Source organism: Otolemur garnettii, unplaced genomic scaffold (assembly GCF_000181295.1).
Source record: "Otolemur garnettii isolate 467f Iridium unplaced genomic scaffold, OtoGar3 scaffold00053, whole genome shotgun sequence".
NCBI lineage: Eukaryota > Metazoa > Chordata > Mammalia > Primates > Galagidae > Otolemur > Otolemur garnettii.
Window position 1 is genome coordinate 9,158,362 of NW_003852448.1, and position 12,745 is coordinate 9,171,106.

At 43.6% G+C, this 12,745-nt stretch overlaps 1 non-coding gene and 1 pseudogene across 1 annotated transcript; one reads left to right on the forward strand and one right to left on the reverse strand.

The window, feature by feature from the left end:
- LOC100947353 overlaps positions 1 to 12,745 on the forward strand; it is a 64,254-nt pseudogene that overhangs the window by 40,909 nt on the left and 10,600 nt on the right.
- On the reverse strand, positions 4,344 to 4,415 carry TRNAC-GCA. Its single transcript has one exon. It is a non-coding gene; the product is annotated as a tRNA-Cys (tRNA).

Genomic DNA, 12,745 nt, shown 5'->3' on the forward strand with positions numbered 1-12,745 from the left:
AGCCCAGGAGTTGGAGGTTGCTGTGAGCTGTGATGCCACGGCACTCTACCCAGGGGGACAGCTTGAGGCTCTGTCTCAAAAAAAAAAAAAAAAGTTGTGTTTTTGCCAAACAACAGGATAATAGAGGATGGAGAGTATATGCTGGTAGAGAAAATATATAAAGTGGGAAAAAGATTCTAGTTAATCCAAAAGAAGGTGGGAAATGAAAAATGAAAGAAAAATGGAGTAAATGGAAATCAGCATTCTGAAATTTATTTTCTAAATGTTTTGGTGAAAAGAGTATCTGTTCTTCAGTTATTAAACTTAGTGTCCTTAGTTCATTTTGTTGCCTTAGATTTATTTTGTTAATGATATTGTTCAAATCTTCTAGATCGGTAATGTTTTTGTCTTCTTCTATTAATTAGAAATCTATGTGAAAACTTCCCATTCTGATTCTGCATTTTTAAACTTCTGTTTACTATTCTCTCAGGCTTTTACTTTACATATTTTAAGACCATTACTTGAAGCATTAAAATTAAGCTTATATTATGTTAATAAATTATGCTAATAAAATGTTTATATTTTCTTGGTAAATTCAGCCTTTTATTATTAATAACTGATCTTTTTATCTCTAGTAATACTTCATATTTTAAAATCTATTTTGTCTAATGATAATATATACTCATTTTTGTTAATGTCTTAGAAGGCATTTTAAAATTATTTTCACTTTTAATCTTTCTATATCTCTAAGATGTGTCTTTTGCAAACAAAACATAGTTATTTGTTTGGTTTAACCCAATATGACTGACAATCTTTGCCTTTTAACCTGGAGCATTTAGTTTGCTTTTAATGTAATTGCTGATGCATTATATTTAACTCTACCACCTTATCTTTTTTTCCTATTTTGTATCGCCTATTTATGATTTTTTTCTCTTTTCATATCTGGATGATTGAGTCACATTTAGAGCACTGCAGCTGGTGACTGTAGTGATACTGAGCAGATATGTAGGACTTTTTCTAGGATGAGTTTGAGAACTTAATTGTCAGACTTCATACGATGACAGCTCTGACGGCCATCCCAGAAAATGTTCCAAAATTGCTTTGAAGGATCGATTGGGCACTGACATTAGTGTATAGCTTCCCAGTCAGAGGACATTGACAGTGACAGTAGTGAGAGTCAGCAATGAGGTGTGCAACACTTTTCCTAGGATGAGTTTGCAAACTTAATTGTCCAACCTCATACATTAGACTTCCTCGTTGTATCCTCTGTACTTACTACCTTCTCTTCTAGGTTCGCCATATTTTTGCCTCTACATCTTTTATCATGAATAATTTTTCTTCCCAATATTTTAGTTCACTGATTTTCTCTTTGGCTTAATCTATTCAATGAGTTTTTAATTTTAGTTATTACAGTTTTAGGTGAAAATTTCTATTTTTTCCCCTTTTCAAATCTCCTCAGTTAATTTTTATGCTTTTCAATTTCCCATTGAAATGTTTAAGCTTAGCATTTAACTCCTTGAACACAATAAGCATTGTTATTTTACATTGTGTTCCTGGTGGTTCTAATACCCAGAGTTTCCTTGTTTAGTTCTGTTGTCTGTTGTTTCTTTTTCTTTTCTTTTTTTTTTTTTTTTTTGAGACAGTCTCACTTTGTTGCCCCCAGTAGAGTTGCCACCAGTACAGGCTTAGCGCCCGTAGCTCAGTCATTAGGGCACTGGCCACATAAACCGGGGCTGGCAAGTTCAAACCTGGCCTACGCCTGCTAAAACAACAATGACAACTACAACAACAACAAAAAAAAATAGCTGGATGTTGTAGTCCCAGGTACTCAGGAGGATGAGGCAAGAGAATCACTTAAGTCCAAGAGTTTGAGGTTGATGTGAGCTATGAAGCCACGGCCGTCTACCGAGGGGGCGGGGGCAAAAAAGTGAGAGTCTGTCTCAAAAATAAATTTTTATTTGTACAACTAATTTGCAGCCAGGAATGATATTATCTTTATTTGCTTTTTCCAGGTAGCACACTTTAATACAGTTTCAAGGCTTAACTTTTTCAGATGTTACAAAACCTAGCCTAAACTCTTACACTAAGTGTTTTTATTTCAGTTTAATCTTATCCCTCGGAGTCCTAGTCCAAAGCCAGAGTTAGTTTTACTAGTGCCTATAGTCTAGTTAGGCCCATAATTCTGACTTCTATCCCTCTAGTCCTGAGAGGCTTCCAAAAGTTCTATTCAGCTTCTCAACTGCTTCTTCTGGACTAAAAAACATACTCAGGGCCAAAGCGGCCTCTGATGTGAAGCTTTAACTTTCTGTTTCCCATCCTTTTCAAGTGTACGTCTGGTATTTCCTGTCTAACTAGTTAGCCCTTTGATGCTTTTAATGAATGTTTTTCATATTTCACAAATTTTTATTTGTCCTCATTAAAAAGATGGTTTCAAATGCCTTTCTCTTCAAGGAAAGCGGAGAATCCCCTACAAGATTCTCTTTTTTTTATTTCAAAAGATTAAGGGAGTACAAATGTTTTTGTTACATGTATATCTTTTATAATGCTTAAGTTAGGGCTTTTAGTGTGCCCATCACCTGAATGGTGTTCATTGTACCCAATAGGCAGTTTTTATCCCTCTCCCCTCCCCCTTCTTGATTTTCAATGTCCTTTACATCTCTTTGTGCCCATGTTTGCTCATTGATTAGCTACCAATTATTAGAGAGTACATGTGGTCTTTGTTTTTCCATCCCTGAGATACTTCACTTAGCCTAATGATCTCCAGTTCCATTCAAACTGCTGCAAAAGACATTGTTTAATTCATTTTTATAGCTGAGTAGTACTCTATGGTGTACGTACACCTCATTTTCTTAGTCCACCCATGCATTGATGGGCACTTACGTTGATTCCACATCTTTGTGCAACAATAAACATTCAAGTGCTGGTGTCTTTTATAAAATGACCTCTGTTCCTTTGGGTAGATATCTGGTAGAGGGATTGCTGGATTGAATGGTAACTCTGTATTTATTTCTTTGAGGAATCTCCCTACTGTTTTCTATAGAGGTTGTACTAATTTGGGATCCCACCAGTAGTATATAATAATTCCTTTCTCAGCTCAGCGCCTGTAGCTCAATGAGTAGAGCACCAGCCACATACACTGAAGCTGGTGGGTTCAAGCCCAGCCTGGACCTGTGAAACAACAATGCCAACTGCAACCAAAAAATAGCCAGGCATTGTGGTGGGTACCTGTAGTTCTAGCTACTTGGGAGGCTGACACAAGAGAATAGCTTAAGCCCAAGAGTTTGAGGTTGTGAGCTGTAATGCCACAGTAGTCTACCCAGGGTGACATAGTAAGACTCTGTCTCAAAAAAAAAAAAAAGAAACAAACAAACAAATAAAATAATTCCTTTCTCTCTGTATTCATGCCAGCATCTATTGTTTTTTGACTTTTTAATTTTTAAAAAATTTTTTTCTTTTTTTTTTTTTTGAGACAGAGTCTCACTTTGCCGCCCTCGGTACCGCAAACTCTTGGGCTTAAGCGATCTTCTCACCTGAACCTCCCAAGTAGCTGGGACTACAAGCACCCACCACCATGCCCAGCTATTTTTTGGGCCTGGTGGTCTCTAACTGGCTCAGTCTCGTCTCGAACCCATGAACTCAGGACAATCCACCTGCCTCAGCCTTGTTTTTTGACTTTTTAATAATAACCATTCTGACAGGGCCTCTGCAAGATACTTAAGACATTAAGTATCTTAAATATTCTATCTGAATTTTTAAAAATTATAATACAAAGTAGTGTTAACTTTTAGGCATTCTCACCAAGGAGAAATGCAAACCCAGGGTAAGAAAGAAGTGGCAGGAGAGAAGAGGGGAAGAAGGGGCAATTAAGTGGCCAGAGTCTGTAGCAGAGGGAGGACCTCTGTGAAATTCCCAGGGAGAAGAAAAAGAAGGTTTTTGACATCGTTTTCAAGTCATTGCAGTTATACCTGGGAGGAAGGAAGATATATATATTCTCTCCATACCTCACAGAGGGTAGTAGCTATCAGAAAGCTATCTCTAGCTTCTTTCTGGAGATTAGAGAAGCTGAGGAAATAAAACATTAAGACAGAGAAAGTGATGGCCACATATAGGCCATGAAGGGTAAGAGTCTCAGAGGCAGGGCTGCGCTGAGCTGAGCTAACTTGGTCATGCTCTTCAGTAAAACGTGACCCTGGTAACCATGGTAGCTATCATGTGGACAATGGTTGGGGAGAATTCTTGGAGCTTAACCTAATCCAGATTCTAAATTCTATCACAAGACAAAGCACATTAATTTAATGGCCTCATGTGGGGGAAAGGAGCAGAAATCCCAGCACCTGTTTTAGTGATTAAAAAAGCAAGGTGGCAGGGGGCACCTGGATTTGAACCAGGGACCTCTTGATCTGCAGTCAAATGCTCTACCCCTGAGCTATACCCCCACCTGTGTATACCTTGTCATTAGCACATTTTCATCCATGACACTCCACCCAGGTCATCTGCACATTTACAACCCACTGTTTCTTCTGTATATTCTAGAAACTGGCAAGCCTTCTCTTCTGTAGGCTTCCCTCCTCTCCTTCCCTCTCTTCCTTGACTAGTTCCCCACTCCCTCTTTCTGGGACTGTGGTAAGGGCACCAGCCTTCACACTTGGGAAGGACATTTGACTCTCATGTTTCCCCATATCCTCACGGGGATAAGAGCTTTCCTTTCTGGGTCCTTAGTGAACCTCACACTCAGCCCAGGGAGCACCTCCTCAGCCTCAAAGAGGGTGCTAATTATTTCATGCATTCCTTATTCACGCAGTGAACACTCATGGAGCTTGTTTTGCCAACCCCTGTCATTCATGTTGAAGACACAGAAACAAATAAAACATTGACCTTGTCCAAATAGGACACAAACTCATAAACCAGATTATTTCCACAGAAGCCTGTGAGAGAAGGGAGTAAAGAGCTGTCCTGGGGGCGGGGGGATCAGGGAGGCCTTCCCGGAGGAGATGGCAAGGAAAATTTGTCAGAAGAAGCTGGGAGGCCTCCAGGCCAAAGGAAGAAGAAGAACAAAGTTGGGGGGGGGGGTTGTTTGTTTTTGTTTTTTAAGTGGGTTGGGGGGGTTGTTTGTTTTTGTTTTTTAAGTGGGTCAGGTGTCTCAGTGGGGCCTGAGACTGATGTTCTAAGGGAGGTGGGTTTATCAACCCCACAAACATTTTAGAAGGCTGGATATCCACCACAATGAATGAGACTCACAGTCACTGCCTTTGGAGGAAAGGCTGTAACACACACGTTGTCTCTAGAGATGAGGACACAGACTGAGCACAGGGTGAACATGGCACAGTTACTGCCTCGGAAAGGGCGGGGCCAATACCAGCGACCAGGACTATTACTTGCCTCCTTCTGTTACTACTGCAACTAAAAGTGTCCCAAGCAGGGGACACCGAGATTTGAAATGGGGACCTCTTGATCTGCAATCAAGCGCTCTGCTCTGAGCTACACGCCAGGCCTAACCTTAGGTCTTAATCGCACCTTGACTGAGCATGTGCCAGGCACATCCTTTCTGGCCTCTGCCGCCCCCTCCGGCCCTCCCTGCGGTGGGCGGTCGTCGGCTCCCCAGGTTCGCAGAAGCCTGGCTCCTCGCCTGCTGTCCTGCACTGGGGCGCTGAGGCCAGAGAGGGCTCTGGGCCGACCCACGGGTCCCGGACGAGAACCCGGCCATGCCTGTACGTTCTGAAACACAAGACCCTCTCTCCCTTTCACCCCTGTGTCATTCATTCCACCTCGCCCAGCCTGCAAACACTGCGGTGAGCTGAGGTGAACCCGCTCCAGATTCCCTCTGGAGAAGAAAATTCATGGGGGCGGGGCGAGCGGGGCGCCGGGGGGCCTCTGTGGTCGCCGAGCCCCGCCGGCACCCAAGTCTGGTTCCTAGGCCCCTGGCAGAGCAGGACGCGGAGGCGCTGTCCTCTGGCCTGCTCCTGGGAGAGCCGGGAGAGGCCCCCTGAGCGGAGCGGCACCGGGGCTCGACTCCCCTCTCGGCCTCCCCAGCGCCCGGCCCACCCATCCCCTGGCCGGTGGGCTCAGCCTGGAGCAGTCCATGCAGCTGTCATGGACTTCGGGGAAGCAGCGACGTTTGTCCCCATTGACGAGGGTCCCTGCGGAGGGTTTACCAGGCTCGCCCAGCTCGGAAGTAACCTGAGCCTCCTGTCCTTGCTTCTTTTCTCAAGGCCACTTCAACATACCAGCCCTGAGCGAAGCGTCCCTCATTGAGCCAAGGAGGTGGCATTTTTAGCCAGGTCAGCGGATTCGGAAGCTGCACCTGGTTCCTGGGCTGCACGTCCCGGGGCCTGGCACCCGCCCGATGGCACCCCTCACTCCCCCAGCTGCAGTCTCTGCGTCCCCGTGTCCTCTCTGCCCGCCCGCGTCACTGGGCGAAGACGTGGCAGAGCAGCTTTGCTAGGAAAGGGCAGAGGGCTGACATAGCTCCGGTGTGTGCCACGGGACGAGGGACAGGAACGTGGCAGGAGCTAATCCGCCCCGGGGAGAGCAGGTCACCTTGGCCCCTTAGAAGCTGGGACATAAAGGAAGACACAGAGAGAAGGCACTGTGAGGACTGAGACGACGGGACAGCTGTGGGGAAGAGACACACTTACAAGATCTCTTAATTTGTGTGGATTGCCTAAAAGAAACCCTAAGAAAGTACAGCCGAAATTTTAAATTACTCAGGCTAGCAAGAGATGGGGGTTCTCAGCAGCATAGAGCTGTGCAGGGTTCAGCCTGTTGAGTGACTTCTAGAGGAACTGTGGCCACAGCAGCAGCAGGAAGGAAGAGCAGGGCCCAGGGTCCTCCACCCATTTGTTACAAGGTACAAACCTCACTGCTATTACTACTGTTTTATGTTGAGGAAAAACTGGCAATTTTTACATCATCATCTCATAAAACAGAAATCTTTTTGATTATACATAGCAAATATCAAAGAATTGGTACTGTGTTCTTTCTGAGGTTAAGGACTTATGGTGTGACTTTGAGTTAAGCAAAAAGGTCTTAGCTATGACACCAAAAGCTCAATTGAATAACTTGGATTCCATCAAAATTAAGAACAGTTGCTTTTGAAAGATACTGTTAAGAGAATGAAAAGACTGCTCAGCGCCAGTAGCACAGTGGTTACTATGCTGGCCACATGCACCGAGGCTGGTGGGTTCCAACCGGACCTGGGCCAGCTGAACAGCAATGACAACTGCAACAAAAAAGTAGCTGGGCATTGTGGCCAACACATGTAGTCCCAGCTACTTGGGAGGCTGAGGCAAGAGAATCACTTAAGCCCAAGAGTTTGAAGTTACTGTGAGCTGTGATGTCACAGGACTCTACTGAGGGCAACATAGTGAAACTTTGTCTCAAAAAAAAAAAAAAAAGAAAAGAAAGAAAAGACAAGTTACAGACAAGGGGAAAATATTTGCAAACCATGTATCTGACACAGGACTTGAACCTATAATATATAATGAATTCTCCAGACTTAATCAGGAGAAAACAAACAACCCAAATGAAAAAATGGACAAAAGATCTGAAAAGACACTTCACCAAACAAGATATGGCAATAAGCACATAAAAATATGGTCAACATCAGTAGTAATTAGAGAAGTACAAATTAAAAGCACAATGGGATGCCACTAAATTACATTAGAACATAAATAGAAAGACCAACTATAGCACGTGCTGGGAGGACGTGGAGCATCTGAAACCCTCATAGCCCACAGCCCAGGCTCTCGGCTGCCCCTGAGCTGCTTCCAGGATACTCCCTCCCCAGCCCTAAGCCTCTGGCTGGGCTTGGTCACTTCTGCATCTGTGTTGATGAGCCTCCCAACTCCTAGCTCCTCAGTGCCTTCAACTCAGCTCCACTGTGGCCAGAGGACACTCCAGGAACCCAATCATCTCTAGAAACTGCCTCACCTCCAAAAATCATGAACTCTGAGACCCTTCCACCCCACAACAATCACAAATCCTTCCCCTCCACCCCCACCTCCTCCTCCCCCTTTTGGCCAGCTCTTTCTGGCCCCCCACCACCATCTTGCCACCCTCCTACTCAATACAGATGCCATGGCCGGGCACTCTGCTCTTGGCTTCCTTGGCTGTTCCTAGGAGTTCCAAAAGGGTGGGACAGTGGAACTGTCCATAGATAAAAATTCTAGAAAATCCAAATGTGTGAACAAAATCTTGGCCTAGGGACTCCCAAAATGTCATCAACAGAGCATTCAGATCCCCTCTCAGGTCTGCATGTTCACTAGTGATTTCTCAGTAGAAATGAGGTCTTGCTCTTGCTTAGGCTGGTCTTGAACTCCTGAGCTCAAGTGCTCTTCTCATCTCAGCCTCCCAGAGCTCTAGGATTATAGACATGAGCACCTGCCTCCTTTCCTTTTCTCTGTTTGTTTTGAGACAGGGTCTCACTCTGTTGCCCTGGATAGAGTGCTGTGGCCTAGTCTAGCTCACAGCAAACTCCTGGGCTCAACGGATTCTCCTGCCTCAGCCTCCCTAGGCACTCTTGTTACCCACACTTATAAGATCTCACCTCTCAGTGAGGTTCAGTGACTGACTTAGGGTCCCACAGTTAGTAAATAGGTTTAAATCCAGTTTAAATTCCAAAGCACTAATTATTACAATATGTTATTTTATTGCTAGGAGTCTCTTTCCTTTTCACACAATAACTCAAGCCCCCCAGAGACCAGAATCCACAACAGCTTCATCTTCACTGTCCCCCACTGACTTGGGTACTCTTCCCCAAACAGGGGTAGGAGGGCAGAGAGCCACTTGGAGGTCACCAGGGAGGGGCGTGTCCAGAGGATAAGTCTCTATGCGGTCTCCCCCAGGGCAAAGGTAACCTATGGGACTGAACGAGATGGAGGTGCAAACCTCAGGCTGGGACAAGCCTCTGGTTCTAGGGCAGGGCCCATAGCTGGGCTTCCCCTCTGGGTCCCAGAAGAGGGGTTACCACTGACCAGCCAAGGCTGGTCACCCCAACTATAGAGGCAGGGAGTCTGATGAATGGTGGGCGGAGGTCCTGCCAGGGATGAGGAGGAGAGTTGTGAATAGGAAGGGATCCACTCTGCCCTAAGCAACCCAATGTGGAAATTCAGGACAATGCAATTGTCTTGATTAGGGTGATTAGACGCAGCAACTGTGTGGAGGTGGAAGGCAGACAGTGAGGTCTCTGCAATAACTTGCCTCTCAGCTTCATAAAGAGCCAATATGATGGCTCAGGAAAATTGGGGCATTGCCGGAGCCTTGGTATGACTGGGCATGCGAAGGTGCAATAATAGACCAATTACTGAGGTTATCGCTCAACAGCAGGGTGCTTGACTGCACATTATGAACATATCTGATTCAGGGCATCCCACTTTTAATATTAGAGAGATTTTGGTGCAAAGACAAAATGTTAGACAGCAATTTCCTAAGCAGTAGTGTCCAGAAATGAGCAGGAGGAATTTTTTATTAGTTGTTGACACAGATATCCTGGGACAGGTAGAGATTGGCCATTAGAAGGCTGCTTGTAAGGATCAGGTAAAATGGAAGCAGGATTGGAATGGGAGGTGGGGACATGGAGTCTGTGAATAGACACGGTTGTTTTCAGAGAAAAGGGAGCAGAAAAATTAAGCAGGAATTGGAAGGGTGATGGGATCAAGAGAAACTTCCTAAAGATGTGCAATATTAAGGCAGGCTTATTTGTTTATGATTATAATCCTGTAGGAAGGAAGAAAGTGATGCAGGACAGTGAAGTCACCGTTACAGGGGAGTCCTTGGGGCAGAATTTAATTCACAAGTGATAGGTTGGCCTTGGGTAAGAATGGGAACACTGCCTCATGACAGACAGGAAGAGGATGTGAATACAGATGGAGACTGGTCTGCTGGAATTGATGGAAGAAAGTGGAGGTGGTTCTTACCTGGTAGCCTCCATTTGCTAAATATTTAAGATATTTGGCAACTTAAATAACAAACACAGAGAGAGAGAGTCTCTCAAAGAAAATGACATTTACTCAGGAATAGGCATCGCAATGGGAGTACACGTGCCAAAGTAAACTATGTGTGTATTAAGGGAGATAAAGGAAGACAGAGGTTTTTAAAAGGAAAAGTAAGGAAGATTACATAGTTGTTTTGAAACAACTGTCCTTGGCTACAAGGATCAATAACAAGGGTGATGTCTATTTAAGGCTGGACAGGCAATTGCTGAGCAGATGTCCTTACAGGAGTGGTGTGTGTGGTTGCTTTGGCCATTGTGCAAGTTGTGGTCTTTGCAGTCTTTTGTGATAGTTCTTGTTACCAGGCACACAAGCATGAGATTGTCACGGTATTCCCAGGCTCCATTTCTCTGCAAAGATGTTATTTTATTCCTTTTTATGACCGAGTAGTATTCCATGGGGAGTGTGTGTGTGTGTGCACGGGCGTGCACGCACGTGCACCCAAGTGTGCGTACACATTTTCTTTACTGGCTTATCAGTTAATAGGCACTTCAGTTGATTCCATATTTTTGCTATTGCAAACTGTGCTGCAGTAAACATCCAGCTGTGGTGTCTTTTTTGTAAAATGACTTTTTTTTTTTGAGACGGAGTCTCACTTTGTCACCCTCAGTAGAGTGCAGTGGCGTCAGGACAGTTGCCCATTAAGGAGATTGCTAGATCAAATGGTAGGTCTACTTTTACTTCTTTGAGGAAACTCCATACTGCTTTCTGTAGCAGCTATACGAGTTTACATTCCCACCAACTGTGTATAAATGTTCTCTTTTCACTACAACAGCACCAACATCAATTGTTCTCTGAGTTTTAATAATGGTGTTTCTGACAGGGGTAAGGTGGTATCTCACTGTGGTTTCAATTTGCATTTCCCCGACAATTAGTGATGTTGGGCTTTTTCACGTTTGTTGGCTATTTGTCTTTCTTCTTTTGAAGAAAAAATCTGTTTATGCCTTTTGTCTGCTTTTTAATGAGTTATTTGTTTTTCCTTGTTGATTTGTTTGTTTGTAGATTTGGGACATTAGCCCTTTGTTAGATATGTAGTTTGTGAATATTTTCCCCCATTCTGTAGGTTGTCTGTTTATTCTATTGATTACTTCCTTTGCTGTGCAGAAACTTTTTAGTTAATCGAGTCCCATCAGTTTATCTTTTGTTGTTGCTGTCTTTGCTTTTGTGAATTACTCATAAATTCTTTGCCTAGGCCAATGTCTAGAAGTGTTTTTCCTATATTTTCTTCTAGTGTTTTTATGGTTTCAGGTCTACGTCTAAGTCTTTAATCCATCTTGTGTTAATTTTGGTATATGGTGAGAGATAGGGATGCAGTTTCATTCTTCTGCATGTGCTTATCCAGTTTTTCCAGCACCATTTATTGAATAGGGTATCTTTTCCCATAGGGTGGCCATGGGGTTGTCATATGTGGCTTTTATTATTTTCAGGTTTGTTCCTTCCAAGCCTAGGTTGTTGAGGGTTTTTATCATGAGGCGGTCCTATATTTTATCAAATGCTATTTCTGCATCTAGTTCAATAATCACATGGTCTTTGTTTCTAATTTTGTTTATGTGGTGAATCACATTTATTGATTTGGTGGATTACATTTTTATGTAATGTTGAATTTAGTTTTTTAGTATTTTGCTGAGGATTTTTGCACCTGTGTTTACGAGGAATATTGGTCTACTTTTTTTTTTTCTTGTTTTTGTAGCCATTCCTGGCTTTGGTATCAGGGTGATACTGGCTTCACAGAATGCATAAGATTCCCTCCTTCTTGATGTTAAAGAATAGTGTCAGTAGAATGGGTGCCAATTCTTCTTTGTAGGTCTAGTAGAATTCAGCTGTGAATCTTCCTGGTTCAGAGCTTTTTTCTTGGGAGATCTTTTATTACTGTTTGAATCTGGCTACTCATTATTGCTCTGTTCAGAATTTGTGTTTCTCCACTTCACTCACACCTCCTCTCCACGGACTCCCAGTGCGCTCACTCAGACAGTAGATCCAAAGGTGCGTATCTGTTGGCCACTTTGATCCTCTCTGTGAGAGTGGTGTTGTGAAGGCTGCTTCTAGTCTGTCATCTTGGCCCCCCAAGAAGACACTGTTGCTGACATGAAACTGGGGAAATTAAATGTGATAGAGACAGTAGGTGTGAAAAAACAGGAAGAATCTACTGTTTAGAATATGACTGTTAAAGAAACAGATTTCATAATTTAAAATTAAAAGCTCTTGCAATTCTGCTTCAAAAAAACTTTCTTGTTCTAACATAGGGGAACAAACTTCAGTTTTGTATCAGTACATGTTTTTTGTCAGTGTATATTTAATACCAGGTGCTGTCTTTAGAGAGATTTATAAATAATTCCCTTCTAATTATAGCCAACTTGACTACATACAAAAATTTCTTTCATAAATTTAATCTTCACGAACTTTTCAAAACTACCACAGACCTTTCATGCACACCCTCTGCTTTGTCTTATACTTCCTCCCTCCCCCCAAAAATTACCACATACTCCAGTCCTCGGCGTTAAGGCAGTCGCGGGTCGTGGTGCAGACATGGCCAAGTCCAAGAGCCACACGACACACAACCAGTCCCAAAAGTGGCACAGAAATGGCATCAAGAAACCCCGATCACAAAGATATGAATCTCTCTTTTTTATTTATTTTTGTTTTTGAGACAGAGCCTCAAGTTGTCCCCCTGGGCAGAGTACTGTGGCATCACAGCTCACAGCAACCTCCAACTCCTGGGCTCAAGCGAGTCTCCTGCCTCTGCCTCCCAAGTAGCTGGGACCACAGACGCCCGCCAC